This window comes from Alligator mississippiensis, chromosome 5 (genome assembly GCF_030867095.1).
Source record: "Alligator mississippiensis isolate rAllMis1 chromosome 5, rAllMis1, whole genome shotgun sequence".
NCBI classification, from domain to species: domain Eukaryota; kingdom Metazoa; phylum Chordata; order Crocodylia; family Alligatoridae; genus Alligator; species Alligator mississippiensis.
Window position 1 is genome coordinate 180,641,330 of NC_081828.1, and position 16,912 is coordinate 180,658,241.

Consider the following 16,912-nt stretch of genomic DNA (forward strand, 5'->3'; position numbering starts at 1 on the left):
GAACCAGCAGCATACCTACAGGCTGGGGAGCTCCCTTCTCATCTGTGCAGAGGCAGAAAAGGATCTTGGGGTCATTATTGATGCCAAAATGAACATGGGCCGACGGTGTGGGGATGCAGTCAGGAAGGCCAACCATACCTTGTCATGCATCCACAGATGCATCTCAAGCAGGTCCAAGGAGGTGATCCTCCCGCTCTATGCGACACTGGTTAGGCCGCAGTCGGAGTACTGCGTTCAGTTCTGGGTGCCGCACTTCAGGAGGGATGTGGACAACATGTAAGGGTCCAGAGGAGGACCACTCGCATGATCAGAGGTCAGCAGGGCAGGCCCTATGAGGAGAGGCTACGGGAGCTGAACCTGTTCAGCCTCCACAAGAGAAGGCTGAGGGGGGATCTAGTGGTCATTTACAAACTAGTCAGGGGGGACCAGCAGGCATTGCGGGAGTCCCTGTTCCCCCAAGCACTAACCAGGAGTGACTAGAAATAATGGTCACAAGCTGGCAGAGGGTAGATTCAGACTAGACATCAGGAGGCGCTACTTCACTGTCAGGGTGGCTAGGATCTGGAACCAATTTCCAAGAGAAGTGGTGCTGGCTCCTACCCTGGGGGTCTTTAAGAGGAGGCTGGATGAACACCTTGCCGGGGTCGTTTGACCCCAGTACTCCTATCTGCCATGGCCAGGGGTCGGACTTGATGATCTGCTCAGGTCCCTTCTGACCCTACCAACTATGAAACTAAATATTTTAACATCTCAGAAGGAGGTCTCCTCTCTTTCCTAAAGAAAGTCCCCTTGCACAGCAGTCTGCAAAATATTTCCTCTAATAAATTTTGATTTTTCAGAGCTCTTTCACAGTCCTGTGGATCTTGGAAAAACGAAAAGGGAATCCCTTCTCTACATGCCTGAAGCCACAGATGGCTTGAGAGATAACTGCTATTGTATTCAACCTTGCTCCTGCAGGAGCTGAGCAAACTCTCTTTGTCAAAGGCAGCTTGGAGAAGATCAAGCCTGGAGGTGAAAGAAAAGGTAATGCCACCAATCACAGCAAAGGAGCCCCTGCACGAGAAAAATCTCTACTTAAGGGTAAAGTCAGCAAACACATTTCCTTCAGGGGATTATCCTGGCCTCATTTTTGCAAATAGCAGCAATGCTTCAACACTTGTTATTGGATTGTTAATCAGGGGTGTAGGGTGTAACCATGCTGGTTTAAGGACATAGGCAGACAAGATTCTTTGATCTAATAAAAAGATATCAGATTTACCGAAAGAACCTTGTCAGGATTATTAATAATTCATTCTTGCTGCACAAGGGCTGCATCTTTTCCTTTATATTTAACTTCTCTAAATGTCTCTCTTAGATGTGTTGTGGTTAAGAAACAGGACTTGGACTCAGAAACTGAGGTTCTATGCCTAGCTTTGTCACAGACTCCCCTCTGTGATTCTGGGAAGATTACTCTGAAAGTTAATGGTGTGTCTCCTACTCAGAGTGAAATCCAAAATCTAGAAGTTGGGTGCATTTCTTGCCACTAACAGTAAAGAGTTCAAAGTTCAGTTCTGTATAACTGTGCTATAGTTCCCTATCCATACAATGGGAATAACAATACTACTGTTAGTAAGTATAGTATCCCTATATAGAGATATCAAGTAAAGAAAAAATGTCTGTGAATAATACACAGTGAAATTGAATAATTGCTGAAAAATCCATTTCTTCCTGCCAATTTATTTGGAATGGAAATCAAACAACAAGGATTATAGTTAAATGGGAAATATGACTTAAAGTGTATGGTGACTAGTTTATAAAGTAATAAATAATTTATAGAATAATACAATTTATAAAGTAATAAATACAGTAACAAATTAATAATTTCTGCAGGCACTCGGATCTCCATTGTCACCCATTTGCTTTGGCAATTTCACATCTGAAAACTTTTGCCATTTAAGCTAGTTAGTAACATTCTCCCATAAAAGGCTTAATTCTGAATTTGTCATCGGTTAACATTCGTGATTCATCTGTTTGCAAAAATATATAGATTTTTTTCAAAATTTATGAGAAAATGGCGTGCTTTTGAAGAAGCATCCAGAATCATTTCACAGAATAAAGAGCTGTTCTGAAAATGTCACTGTGCATCTGCCTAGTGCAGGGGGACTGGACCCAGTGATCTACAAGATCCCTTCCAGCCCCTAACAATCTATGAATCTCTCATGGAGAACCTTAATCCTGATCTGTGAATATCAGGCCCTATAGCAGTTTCAAAGTTAATACTTAGCTCAACCAGCCAACTTAAGTCTCCGGAACTGTACATTTATTTCCTGCCACCCTTACCACACAGGAATCAATGTAAACCAGTCCACCTATAAACACAGTCCATACAGGGCAACTCACAGTCTTGAGGTCTCCACTCAGCCCTCAAGATGGTGCTGCCAGCTTCGTGCTAGTCCGTCAGTGCTGCAGTGCAGTCTTTTTTCTCTCATGTGAGTTTCCTCTCCTGGTCTCATGGGCCACTTGTATACGTAATGGGGGTTTAATTCTCCCTAAATTAAAACAGTGGGTTTTTAATTGTGTTGATTAAAAACCCACCGTTTCAATTCAGAACTTCTGTCACTATTACGGAACAGTGACAGCCTGCCGGCAGCTCAGCCCCTGGCTGCAGGCAGGCTCCTCCAGAAAAAGTGACAAGGGGCCTGATCCTTTATTTTTCTCTCCCCCACCCCCCAAATGGAGTCTGCCCGCCTCTTCTGCAGCCAGGGGGCAAGCTGCCAGCGGGCCCCGAGCTGCAGGGGGCCCCAGTCCTTCCCTCCGCAGCGGTAGCATCCCCCAGGCAGCACCCGCCCACTAGCAGTCCACCCAGGCAGGCTCAGGGGTGCCACCAATGCAGAGGGAAGTCATGGGCCCCCCACAGCTCAGGGCCTGCATGACCCAACGACAGCTCATGCAGGCAGGCTCCACTGAAAATAAAAAGTAGCGAGGGGCTTGATTTTTTTTTCCTAGCCAGAGAAGTAGCGAGGGGTCTGATCCTTTTTTTTTCCTGCCTCTTGCATCTCCTGTGGCTGGGGGGCGAGCTGCTAGGCGGGCAGCTCAGAGTCTGCCTGCAGCTCACCCCCCAGCCGTGGGAGAGGCAGGCAGGCTCCGACAGAACAAAAAAAAAAAAAGAGTGGTGAACAGCCCGCTTTCCCATCCCTTCCCCCCAACCAACTGAGCCTGCCTGTGCAAGCTGCTGCAGGGTCATACAGCCCCTAAGCTGTAGGGGGGCCCAGTGCTTACCTCTACAGCAGCAACACCCCCCAGGGCCACCCAGGCAGGCTGCTAACTCTGTGGGTGCCGCCCCAGGTCGCAGGTACCACCTGCCTGATTCAACAGTGTACAGGGTGCTGGAAGCCCGGGCATGGGGAAGCTTGGGCTTGGCAGGCTTCCAGCACCCCGTGTACTGTTCCTGCCACCTTCCCACTGCCTGGGAATGCTTGGGAATGGGCTGGCTTACCCCTGGGCAGCACGAAAAGGTGGCAGGAAGGCAGCTGGGTGTGTTGGTGGCTGGAGAAGGCAGCGGAGACAGTGCATGGGGTGCTCAAAGCCCACCAAACCCAAGCTTCCCCAAGCACACTGGGCTTCCAGTGCCCCATGCACCATTCCCACCTCCTTCTCTGGATGTATCACTGCAATTTGTTACATAGGAAACTAAAATACATTGGATGTGCTTTATTTTGCTATGTAACAAATTCATTTAAATCAAAATATGCTGCCACACATGTACAGCATAACAAAATTGAAATGGAATATGCTGCCACAGGTGTAAACTGTGACAGCATTAAACCAGTAAAAAAGTGCAACTAAACTGCTTAAAGAGTCAATTTCATCAAGCACACAAGTGCCTATGATGCTGCTGCCTCCAGCCATGCAGCTGTGGGTCTTTTGCCAGACCCTGGGAGAGTCCTTTGCTCAGTTCTGCCACCACTGGTCAAGCACTCTCTCCCTTTCTCAGTCTCCACCCTCTGATTCCTCTCCCTAGGAGCCTTTAACTTCCTGTGGCCAGCATTACATCCTCTGCAATTGGTCCAGTCCTCCTAGGCAGCCTGCAATCATTCCTGATTGTCTGTAGCTGGCTGTAGTTCCCACAAGCCTGTAGACTCCTCTAGCCTGGAGTGTGCAGTCTGCTGCAAGCCTTTGCCAGCCAGCCTGCTACTCTTACACATTATAGGTATCATACAATTAACTAGTTAATTGCACAATTATCTCAAGACCAGCTACATGTGCAAAGTACTTATCACATCATAAAAAGCTCCAGCCAGCTATACATTTAGACTTTGAAAATGTGTACCAACTTGGTTGCTATCAAGCTTTAATTTGCATGTGTAGCAGGGTCTCCCATGTATCTACAATTCCCATCAGCTGACAGGGCACCATACCTAGTGTGAAACTCCTGGGCTTGGGGGAAATCGCAGCAGCTATGATCCCCAAGACTCAGGGTCTCATGTACCCCAAAGCCTGAGGACTGCAGCTACCATGATCCCCCAGCCCCAGAGGTCCATGGGGCACCCCCATGGCTGGAAGCCCCTCAATTAAGGCAGCTCCCAGCTGCAGGAGCTTGCTTCTCACAGGTGCAGGGAGAACCTGGGATTGGACTCCCCCTGCAATAAGGCATCATGGAATCTAATGCACACTCTCACAATTATGCCTCTTGCCATGAATGTGTGACATGTCAGAAACCACAATTTTGTGGATCACACATTAGATTCCATTGTGCATGTTCAGAGGAGGCCTCAACAGGAGGTACAGATCAAAGTTTACTACGTCTTGATCTTCGGGTAGTGATTCTGTGATGCATAATCATTGAGTCCAACACTTATAAATTTACATGGACAAAGTGTTATAAAGTTATTGCCTAATTAGTTTCCAGAAAATCCCCATAAGGATCAAAATGGTACCAATTATCCCATTTTGCTATTGATGTGTGCCACTTAACAAGCCAATAACAGAGCTAGGGTTGGAATCCAGAAATACCTGGCTCCCAGCTCTGTGCTCATTCTTTCAGACCATGTTGCTTCTTACTGTGAGCTCCACAGAAAACATCAGGGACCATATTTTCAGAAGAGCTCAAGACTCAAAAGCACCAAATTAAATAACCTGGTTATTTAGGCACTTAACTCAAATTACATTTTGCAAATCTAATCCTCACTGTATTTACACATGACCATCATGTTTTTCATGTGTAAATCGGAAAACATCAGGGACCAGATTTTCAGAAGAGTTCAGGACTCAAAAGCACCAAACTAAATAACCTGGTTAGACTATCCCACATGCTTGGTCAACACAACCTGGCATGGAAGAAGGCTTAGAAATGCATTTGGTTCTACATATCAGCATGGTTTAGAGTTTATGAGCATTCTCTTTTGAGGCATTTGGCATAACTCCATATTTTTAAAACAGGCACTTGGGGAATCGTGGGGGGAACAAGATTCTTGTGGCAATTTGATGTTGAGCATAGTTTTTCAGATACATTTTCTTGAGATCTGGATTCTTTATGTTACTCAGGTTTCCTAGGAGGTTTAATTTATTGTTATGGCAAGGAAGCCAAAGTCCTGGATAGGTATTTTGTATATAGCTTAAAGAGGAGATCACAATGTTTTGCTAAGGTTTAAGTGCTTAATCAAGAGCAGTGATTTCATGGCTTAATTTAAAACAAATTCACAACAAATACAGAATATGAAAGCCTGACTTTTGGTCTGTTTCAACAATACAGCAACAAGGAGAAAGTAGCTACAAAATATACAAGTCACTAGAACAAATAAAAATATTCTCAGTTTCTGATGCAGCATAGCCCATATTCAAATCAAAACAAAGATCAAAACAAAATGTTAGTGCTTATAATAAAAAAATAAAACTCAGATGTGAAGAACAAGTTCAGGAATAAAATGGGCACAGAAAAAAAACTGCTTCTCAGGAAAGTGTTCGCCTTGCTAACACCTAGTCAATCTGCGAAATACAAATTATGCAAACATCTGAAGAAGATAAAACTGGGTTATGTGCAGGGCTAAACAGATTCACAAGAGGGGGAGGCTGAAAAGAGAGTTTGCCAGTTTACCCAGACTGCTAATTTGTGGTCCATCTAAACTGCCCAATGTCCACACTTTATTTTCCAGTCATAATGTCTGACCTGCTTGGCTTGTTCTTTTTTGTAGAGTCAGTGTGAGTTCTGCTTTTAAGTTCACTGTTCTGGGTCTGGAGCAAAGTCTGGCACATGATAAATCACACTTTTTCTGGAAACATCCTATTGCCCCATGAGCTATGTGCTCCTGTCTACCTTTGTTGAGTCAGCATTGCCTCTGGGTGGTCTTTGAATCTCTTACCACTGTCTGCATAGTTCCTAGAGCTGCTGTTTCTGTAAGGTCTGCTACCAAGTTTGCTTGCTCCCATCCTGACAAGAAAAATAAGGAACCCAGTAAACGGATGCCCCCTTTTTCCCCCCTCTTGTGTTTCTATTCTCTGATTTTCTGGATTTCAGGCTACAGCTTGTTTCATCACCTGTCCTTAAAAGTTCTCATTGGCTCTCATATTCTTTTCACCCCATCTGGCTATCCTATTTTTCTTCCATGCCACTTACTGATCACAGCAAATATCCTACCAACACCTCTTGAAGACAGGTTTTTTTCTGCACTTTCTAAAAAATGCTCCAAGTACAATATTACCCATTCTGCCTCTCAGCAGTTGTCAAGAAGTGTATTCTCACCTTGGAAAACCAACCACAGTAAATCTCAAGACAGACAATGCTTCAGTTAAAAAATATCTTAAGTAAAACAAAACATAATTCTGAGATTTCACCCAGCCTCAGTTAGGCTTGCCTAAATTACAGGAGTCAGTCACAGAAAATCCTCGCTCCTTTTTTCTTCCTAAGAAATGTTGTTAATATTTCCCACCACTGCTACCATGTCCACATCCCCACATGCAGGCACATCTGATATATGGCACCACAAACCTCTCAGTGGTGTCACAAAGCACATGCGTGGAACATTAAAATGTTCCCCGCGCTGCAAATTTTGCTACTGGGATTTCCTGGTAGCAAACACCCCCTTTCCCCCCAACCCCCCCCAACCCCCCCCCATAAAAAACAAAAAACAACCCCCCCCCCAGCATGGAGCATGCTACAATGCCAGGACAAGCAGAGGCTTGGTCCTCCAGGGAGATGCTCTGACTGCTGGCCAGAGCATCTCCACTCCTACATTTGTGCCCCAGCTGCTTCAGCATGCTAGAAGCTGGGAGGAGCAGGACAGGGCAGTTTGCCCAAAGCAGGACACAGTGTCCCGCAACAAAACATGTGTGCAGGGGCATGTGCTGTGGCACAAAGTAGTGGCACAAATCTGTGCAGCTACTATTTGTGCCACTACAGGTACATGCCCCTGCACATCTGGATACAACCCATGAGTTCAACTTCAGCAGGAGTGGGAGGCTCAGATATAGGGAAAATGTGTCCCTCCTTGTTTTAAGTATTTTAACATATGTTTTTGCCCTTAGTTCTGGTAGCCTGGTAATCTGTGTTTATACTTTGGATATGTATATACTGGGAGAGCTGTGTTAGTCTAAAGTCAGTCAGATGGGGTAAGTATGCACCTTTACAGAGTTACTAAATTATATCTAGGGCTGTCAAACGGTTAGAAAAAAATATTGCAATTAGTTGTGTGATTAAAAAAGTTAGTCACAATTAATCACGATTTTAATCACACAACTAAAACCTCAAAATTATGCAGGTACTTTGCATGGTAAGGAGGAGGGTGTGGGGGAGGGGGGTTTGGACCCTGCATGCCCTGGCAGGATGTGCAATAGGAGCGAGGGGAAACAGCAGGGCTGGGGGGCTGTGGTTTGGGAGTGAAGGGCAGACACACGCACAGGCACACACACAGGCACCACCAAGCAGGTAAGTCTGTGGAGGGGGAGGGATGAGAGGCAGATCAAGGCCCCACAGTGAAGGAGGGGGTGGGGCCCTGGGACTGGGGCAGGTCATATGATGGAGCTGCGGGTGGCTCATCCAGGGGTGGGGAGGCGGACAGCTCTTTGCCACTGTGTGCACCCTCAGGGGAGGCATGGGGGGGCGCATGCACCCCAGATTTGGCTGCATATCCCATGCCTGCCTGGCAGCTAGAAGCACAACATGGTGTCGCACAGTTCCCAGGACAAAGACAGCAGTGCACAGAGCCCCACCCCTCAGTGGGCAGCCTCCATCCACTCCGCACACAAATCCTGGTAGCACATGCTGCTCATGCCTCCTCTGGGGGTATACGCACGGTGGCAGAAAGCCACGCCCCCACATCCCCGTTCCCCTGGATAAGCCACCTGCAGCTCTGTCTCACAGCCTGCCCTAACCCCAGGGGCTTATTCACCCAAGCCCCTGCCCTACTCCCTCCCTCACCATAAGGGCCTCAATCTGCCTCCCCACCCCTTCCCTCTCCCCCTGCCCCTCTTCCTCCAGAGACTTACCAGTGCAGCACTGCTCTACATCTGGCATACAGGCTGCAGCTGCTCATATGTGTCTGTGTGTGCCCACTGCCCCCTGCTGCAGCCATCCAGAGCCCACGTCCAGGCTGCCCTGCGGTTCTTTGCGTTGCCACCGCTGCCCTGCTAGAAGGCCTGGAGGCGATGGAGTGGAGCCCAGGTGCAGGCTCCAAAACCACATGCACAGTTAACGAGTTAAAAAATTAATGCAAGATCCAACTAGTGTGTTAACTGCACACGTTAACTGCGATTAATTGACAGCCCTATATATATATATAAATATATATAAATATATATAAAAACACAGACCTTCATGAACTCGAGTTTACTTCATAAGATGCTGTGGAAGGACAACACAGAGCAAAGACTAAAGTTGCATGAGTGATTAGAATAATAGGTGGGAAAGCAGGAGAGAAGAAAAGGGGAGGAGTGGGGAGGGGAAGTGCTGTAAGAGGCATACAAGCAAGAACCCATAGGAATAAAAGGGTCACAAAAAAACAAAACAAACAAAGAAAAAAAAACTTATCAAGTGTGCGCTGTGGTCAGGAGGTAAAACTGCAGGATGGACAGATCCAAGCTAGTTTTAATCTACCTGTTACATCTATCCTGGGCATTAACAGAAGTGAAATTGTGGTGAATGGGTTTTGCACAGTGGGCGCATCTACACACGTGCCCCACTGTGCAGTTAGTACTGCGAAGTCATTTAGTACTTGCTTTAGCAAGTACTAAATGATTGCACAGCACCCACTGGTACTGCACAGTCCCAGCAGTGCATGGGTCATTTCTGACCCTGCTACACAGTAGCAACAAGCTACTGCACAGTAGCGGCAGAGTCATGGTTAGTGCCCACCAACACTATGTCGCTGTAGTGATGAGCTACAGCGACATAGCATCGTGTGTAGATGCATCCAGCATGTACAAGCTTGTCTACCTGGAACCCTATGTGCAGGAAGTCCATTCCACTATTCCCATAGTGCATACTATAGGCATACTATTGGTACTGCCTACATATACTGCAAATATACCTCCTGTAGACACACCCTTTACCATCAGCTCTTCCTTTATTAGCACGAGTGGGAAATTTTAATGAAAAAAAAAAAGGCTAAATCTAAAACACAGACTCATCCCAGCAGAATCCCAGACCACTTATTTCACAGATGCTTCAGGTTCCGGGTTGTATTGATCCCTGCCAATAACATGCTTTAGTGTTAGGCAAAAATAAAGCTTATCAACAAATGAATTCTGAACTCACCTACATAGTTCCTCTTTCCCTTTCATTTTCTGTTGTCATTCAGCAGGGCTGTGTTACCTATGTGAGGGCTGGGGGAGAGACGCAAACAGAAATACTCTCAATTGTGCTCCTTTATCTCATCCTTCATTCAAAAATAAAAAGTACTGCTGTACACCAGCAGTTTCCAAACTAGGGTTTGTGACCCCAAATCAAGATGTGGCATTTACAAGTAGAGGGTCATGAGCTCTGTGAAATTGCATTATAGCACTCAGGCTTACACTGGAGGTGGGGTCATCCCCCCTCCAATAAAGGATGGAGTCTACTTCTCCATTTCCACACCCAAAAGTGTGTCTATATGCCCTGGCTCCAATGTTCATGCTGTGAAAGTATGTAATCTCTTACTGTTTGAAAGCAAATATGATTTTGTGACTTGTTATATCCAGTCCATCCAGCAGTCAATGAAAATTACAGTGATTAGAACAGTCTTTAAGTGATACTAAGTATTCCACTTAAAACTTATTCTGCTTAACAATAAACTAAGACACACTTTCTTGTTAGACCTGATTCAGGAGCTTCAGCATACATGCAACTCCTGTTGACATCAGTGAAAAGTAAAACGCATTTTCCCAGTTGATTGCTTTTTTCTGAATTATTTAAGAGAGATGTTTTTTCCAAATTCCATGAAGAAAAAAATTACAATTTTTATAGGAATTATTAACAGTTATTGGTTTAAAATCATTGCTGCACAAATATAAGATCCTACAAGATGGACATTAATATATGAACTGTGAAAACAAAGGATATAGTAGGGAAAGTTGGCTGTCTGTTATTAACTTGTTTTCTTAGTTTATAGTATGGATTTAGAGGCTTCAATAACACCGGAGCCCCACAGTGCTTGATGCTGCACATACACATAACAAAAGACCATCTGTGTTAAGAACTTATCACCCAAATAGAAACAACAGACAAAAGCCAGGGGGAAAAAAAGTTGCATTATTAAACTTATCTTGCCAGTGGAAAAGAGAGAGACAGAAAAAGTAAGTGACCTGTCTGTAATCACATAAAAAGTCCATGGCAGAGATTGGAATTTTATCCCAGACATCCTGAATCCTAGGTCATTCCTACAAATCAACAGGGAAAAAGTTAATTGGGAGCACCAGTGGACCTAGACCCCATGGCACCCTATGCCTCCTGGCTCACCAATCAGGAGGCAGAAGTACAACATGCAACAGAAGGATATCAAATGGAGTGCCCCAGGGGTCAGTCCTGGGGCCGGTTTTGTTCAGTATCTTCATCAACCTAGAAGATGGGATGGAGTGCACCCTCAGCAAGTCTGCAGATGACCCCAGCCTGGGGGAAGTAGTAGATAGACTGGAGTGTAGGGCTAGGATTCAGAAAGACGTAGAAAAATAGGAGGAATGGACCAAAAGAAATCTCATGAGGTTCAATAAGGACAAGTGTAAAGTCCTGCACTTATGATGCAACAATCCCATGCACCAATTCAGGCTAGGGATCGACTAAGCAGCATCTCTGCAGAAAAGGACCTGGGGGTTACAGCGGACAATAAACTAAATACGAGCCAGCAGTGCACCCTTGTTGCGAAGAAGGCTAACAGCATATTGGGCCGCATTAGCAGGAGCCTTGCCAGCAGATCGAGGGAAGTGATTCTTCCCCTCTATTCAGCACTGGTAAGGCCACATCTGGAGTACTGTGTCCAGTTTTGGGCCTCCTGCTACGGAAAGGATGTGGACAAATTGAAGAGAGTCCAGCAGAGGGCAATGAAAATGGTTAGGGGGGCTGGGGGACATGACTTATGAGGAGATGCTGAGGGAACTGAGCTTATTTAGCTTGGAGAAGAGAAGACTGAGGGGATATTTAATAGAAGCCTTCAGCTACCTAAAGGGTAGCTCCAAGGAGGATGGAGCTAGGCTGTTCTCAGTGGTGAGAGGTGATAGAACAAGAATCAATGGGTCTCAAGTTGCAGCAAGGGAAGTTTAGGAAAAACTTTCTTACCAGGAGGATAGTAAAAACAGGGGAACAGGTCACTCAGAGGGGTTGTGGACTCTCCATCCTTGGAGATTGGGCTGGACAAAACCTTGGAGGGGGTTGATGTAGTTGGGGGTAGTCCTGCTTTGAGCAGGGGGTTAGACTAGATGACCTCCTGAGGTCCATTTGAAACCTAATTTTCTACGATAAAAAGGAAGCTGCACACAGTCTGAAGTGATCTTTAAGGCTGTGAAGATTTCTGTGACTAGAAGAGAGTTCTTGGATTATGCAGAGCTTAATGATTGGGTAGGGAAGTTTTAGGGTCTGTGAGACAGTTCCACAATTGTGAGGAGCCCCAAAAATACTAGAAGCATGGTCAGTGAGCCAGCCTGGGAGATGGTAATGATTGCCCAGAAATTAAATAGGAAGAACCCCTGGGTTCAATGAGATCTATCAAAACTTAATCTTAGGACCCTGTGATGGGACTCAGTGGAGCACAAGGATCTGAGCCCCACTACCTCCAGATGCTTTGCATCTTCTAATGGATGTCCATTGGTTGGGGCTTAAACACAATAATAAACTGGAATTGAACAGGGAACTTAGACCATCAGCAGTACAGTAGGAAGTGATATTGGACAACAAACACCTGTGACCTACCAATCCCCATGATGTAGGGAACTCCTGACACACATGAAATCCAATGTAATTAGTACATGACAAACCTTTTACACTGCCTAGAAGTGTCTCCTTGGAAAATCCTTGTAGCTCATTGTTCCTGTCAAAGCAGATGACGTGTTTATAAATGTCACCCAACAGACATCATCACAGAATCATCACCAGCACTTAAAAAGAGAGAAAAAGAACTCAAACACCAAGGAGTAACTGCCAAACGTTTCAGCAGAACACAAAGTAATGGCAAAAATGAACCCCAGTTTACCATTAAACTCTGGCTCAAAAATAATGGCCGATTCTACACAGTAGGCTAAAGGAACAGTTCCACTCGAAGGAAAGAATAACAAGTATAGAAGCACTGTAGATTTGGACATATGTCTAACCCCATCCAATCATCAGGTTCATTGAGTTGTTGCTGTAGCATTACAGCTTGTCTTTTTTAAATATATATTCTGGTTATTTTTCTTTACAAGACTCCCAACAAGCATACAAATGAATTTTTACCAGATATATTTTAGTAATTTCATTGCAGTAGACAAGAAATATTCTATTTTCATCTAGTTTCTAACAAATTATATCAGTCAACTAAACAAAGTTTCTGCCTTTTCATTTATTACATTTTCCTGCAATGTTATTTATATATTAATGTAACTGTACACAGCACCTTGCAATAGGCTGAGTATGTTAGCAAAAGCACAGAGTCCTGTCCCACAATATTTATGGCCAAGACTACATGGACACAGTTGCCCTGGGGCAGGGAATCTTGAGGCATCTATGGGGTATCTTTTGAAGAAACTTCCTTGCTGCGGGAAGAAATTACCCTGAATTTGAATCCATAACATTTTGCAGGTTAGGGGAAGATTTATCTCAATTCAAGGGGCTATGTCAAACAATCACAATGTGTCTTTTTGGGGGGAGAAGGGAAAATGGGTGTTTTCCTATGATACTCTGTACATGTGCTACAGCCTAAAAAAACAAAACACAACAAAACAGACAGGTAGCAAATACCATTCAAATTTCAAGTATTTCCTCAAACATGGGGGGAATGCTTAAACAGGGAAGGATGTTCATCAATATCCTAACTAGATCATCATCCTAAACACATGATAACCCTTCACATTTTTTTAAAACAAATTCTGTACTAGTGGTCTTGATTTCCTCTGTTAATTCTTGTTACACAAAGGGAAAGAATGGCATGAGCAGGAAAAATATAGAATCCTGCCCACTGCCCAAAGATAGAAAAATTCTCCAGATTAGGAATGAGGCCTATTAGGATAAGAAAACAATTCACTTTCCATAACTAGATTTCAATTCTGTAAGATGCTGAGCACCTCAGGCTCCCACAGAAATAAACAATATGTGAGGGCACTTAAGTCTCTTTCTCCATCTGATGGGGACAGATGGAACAGAAATACATCTCCAGTAGGAACTAGACCCACCTTTGCCAGACCTCTGAATAACCATCAGATTTGACTTTGTATCATTGTTTACTAAAGATACATTTGACCATTGATCAAAAGTGGAAAGTTCTGCATTTCATTAAAAAACAACAACAAATTCTGAATCATCCAGTCTCCCGTATGAGACATGCTTTGTTTTTATATTTAATAGTTTCAGTAACTATGCAATATGAAACTTCTTCAATCCAGTCTTCAAGTGTGGGTGGGTATGAATATTTCCAGCTCCTAGTAATGAAGAGTTTGGCACAGGCTCATGCAACAAGCACAGGGTTGTTAGTAATACTCTAAAAAAAAATGACTACAAATTCGTTATTTGTTGAACTCCAAAATGTAGTACTACTGAGGTTACTTTTGTTTCCCACATCTGAATATGACAGTGAGATTTTGTGGGGTTACGCCGGGTATCACTCAACCTCAGGCTGAAAAAACTGTCATGAAATTAATCTGTACTTCATTTCATTTTAAAAAAGAACTAGATTACACAAAGAAAAAAAACACTCAGTGTGTGCAGTGATATAACAAGAGGAGTAGGTGCCTGGGGCAAACCCTGTGGGAGTGCTGCAGGGAATGTGGGTTGAGACCAGGGATGGGAGGCAGGGGAGAGAAGGAGTTCAAAGACTGTGGAAGGGGAGTGGGTGGTTCTGAGAGGGGGTGAAGGGCTGGTGCAGCAGTCTTACCCATGTCAGGAACTCCTAAACAGTCCCTGGCTGAGGAGATGCTGCTGCTCCCACTGCCACTGCCACATGCTCTACCTACCCTGGCTGTTGCTCTTCCAGCATCCCTCCTAACCTATCACCTTGAGGGCTTGCTCCTCTCACACACCTCTAGTTACACTACTGAGTTTGAGTTCCTTTCCCAGTGCAATAAGGGTTACAGTTACTGAGTAATTACACAAGGCAGTTGAAGACTTAAAGGTTGTTTTTATTTTACTGTGCAGCTTTCTTTTCAAACAGAAAATATTCACATTTATTTCTGAACTGGTTGCCTCTGGCTGGCTACTGGAGTGCATGAAATAAGTGGTGGATGCCCCCTCCAGCCTTTCTGCAGAATGAAACTGGATGCTTCTGTATTCCTGGTGTCCTTGAACACTCTATCTATGCCCCAACACATGTATTTGCCTCCTTTCACTCTTCTAGGACTAGGAGAATAGTCCCCATTGGAAACCACTCTCCAGTACAGAGGGCATATGGAATGCTTCTACTGGGGTTCTCCATTGACTATGGCATTAATTCATTAATATTTCTCTTACATTAAGGCAGCACAGAAACATAAATACATTTTAGGTTTTGGATCCTATTTAAATAACAACTTATGTTGCTATTGTCTTTGAACAGTATACAAATTAACTCTGTACTGCAAAAACTTTATATTTCATCTGTTATGCTCTTTCTGCCAATATGAGGTACTTTTTAATTTTAAATAAGTAAAGAAAAATAGAAGTAAAAATAGAAGCAAAATACCACCCAATGAAAAAAGATGCAATAATAGTTTACTATGTATGCCTTAATTAAATTATGAAAAGCACATTCTTCTAAATAATAAAGTGCGTACTAAAACTGAATGGATATAGCTGTTAATTGTCTTCTCCATTACAAAGACAGAGCTAATGCCATGATTTGAGACAAATAGTACTTAACCTCCTGAACCCTGAATGGAGAGAGAGATGGATGTTTGCTTTTGATCATTCCGCTCTTTTCATGAGCTGAATCAATACATACCCCTTGTAGCTTTGAGTCATGATTCTAATTAGTCAGTCTCATGGGCTTGGTTTACAAAGTGAAATATAAATCAACGCACATTTGTAAATTCCAACAAGCATTCTGGGCCAAAGCCACCTCAATAAAATAATTAAAATGGCATCAGCCTGTTAAGTTGTTCACCCCTCTGCCAAAACGTATATACAGTACTAGGAAATGACAACCTACATTGGAAATGGTAAGGAAAAAGGTTTTTTGAAAATGTTATAGCTGCAATAAATATGGGTTATAAAATAAGGTTTAACAGAATCGATTAAAACTTCATTCTCTCTCTTAATGCAAACACACTGGAAATAAGAAAACTAATACAGTAAAAGCTCTGTTATCCGGCATTCCCCGTTTCCAGGGGGATAACAAAATATGCCAGTTAACTGAACGGCCCCGGCCGCCGCCTCTCACACCGCGTCTAGAGCCTCCCTCCATCCCTCCCACGGCATTGCTGCCCCTCCCGCCAGGGAGGTGGGTCCTGCACAGCCTGTTATGCCCCCGGGCCGTGGGGGCTTGGCAATGCAGGCTGCTTTGCCCCAAGTCATGGGGGCTTGGAAAAACCGGAAGTGCCACAGTGGGCACTTATGGTTTCACTTTATCTTACAAGCTGGCACGCCGGTTAGTGGAGTATGCTGGCTTGTAAGATGCCGGATAACAGAACTTTTACTGTATAAGATCTTAAGGATTATAAACACAAGAAACACAGAAAATTTTCAGAACCTTCAGTGTAACTAACTAATATCTAGTGCCAGGAGTGCAGGCCATTTAAAATCTACTGAATAGAAAATAAAAAGAAAATTTTACAGGATTCACATCTGTACCTAAATTTTACAGGGCCTAAATTCTGGGATTCAATTGAATGGTTTCTTTCATGTTGTCGTGGAAGTGTGCCTAAGACTTAATAGGACTGGTGGGCATCCTGTCTTTTCTAGGACTGCAAAAGGCTCTGCTGACAGTGTCATATGCTTTGGTTAGATCCATGAAGGTGATATACCATGGTCGGTTTTGCTCTCTGCACTTTTCTTGAAGTGGAAAATACCACAGGGAAAATACCATGTCTATGGTTGATCTCCCAACCCTGAATCTGCACTGAGATTCAGGGTAGATATGACTCACCAATTGTTGTAGGCACACCAAAATAACCCTTGCAAAAGCTTTTCCTACCATAATTAGTATCAATTTACCTCTGTAATTGTTGTAGTCACCCTTATCTCCTTTATCCTTATCCCCTTTATTTTTACAGTGACAATGTTTGCATCATGCATGTCTTGTGGTCCCTCATCCTCTTTTCAACATTTGAGTAGCAGCTGATGAAGATATGGTAGTACGCTTTCTTTCCCACA

The 16,912-nt window shown here is 44.0% G+C and overlaps 1 long non-coding RNA gene across 4 annotated transcripts in view; it reads right to left on the minus strand.

Annotated features, from left to right (window-relative positions):
• The window catches only part of LOC132250937 (uncharacterized), a 112,831-nt gene that overhangs the window by 24,602 nt on the left and 71,317 nt on the right, over window positions 1-16,912 (minus strand). For 3 of the 4 annotated variants that reach the window (XR_009462662.1, XR_009462663.1, XR_009462661.1), the window contains 2 exons: window positions 12,415-12,534; window positions 9,728-9,795 (listed from right to left, as the gene is read on the minus strand). This is a non-coding gene — a long non-coding RNA (uncharacterized LOC132250937). The remainder of the gene's footprint in view (window positions 1-9,727; window positions 9,796-12,414; window positions 12,535-16,912) is intronic. The other variant, XR_009462664.1, reaches the window with a different exon arrangement.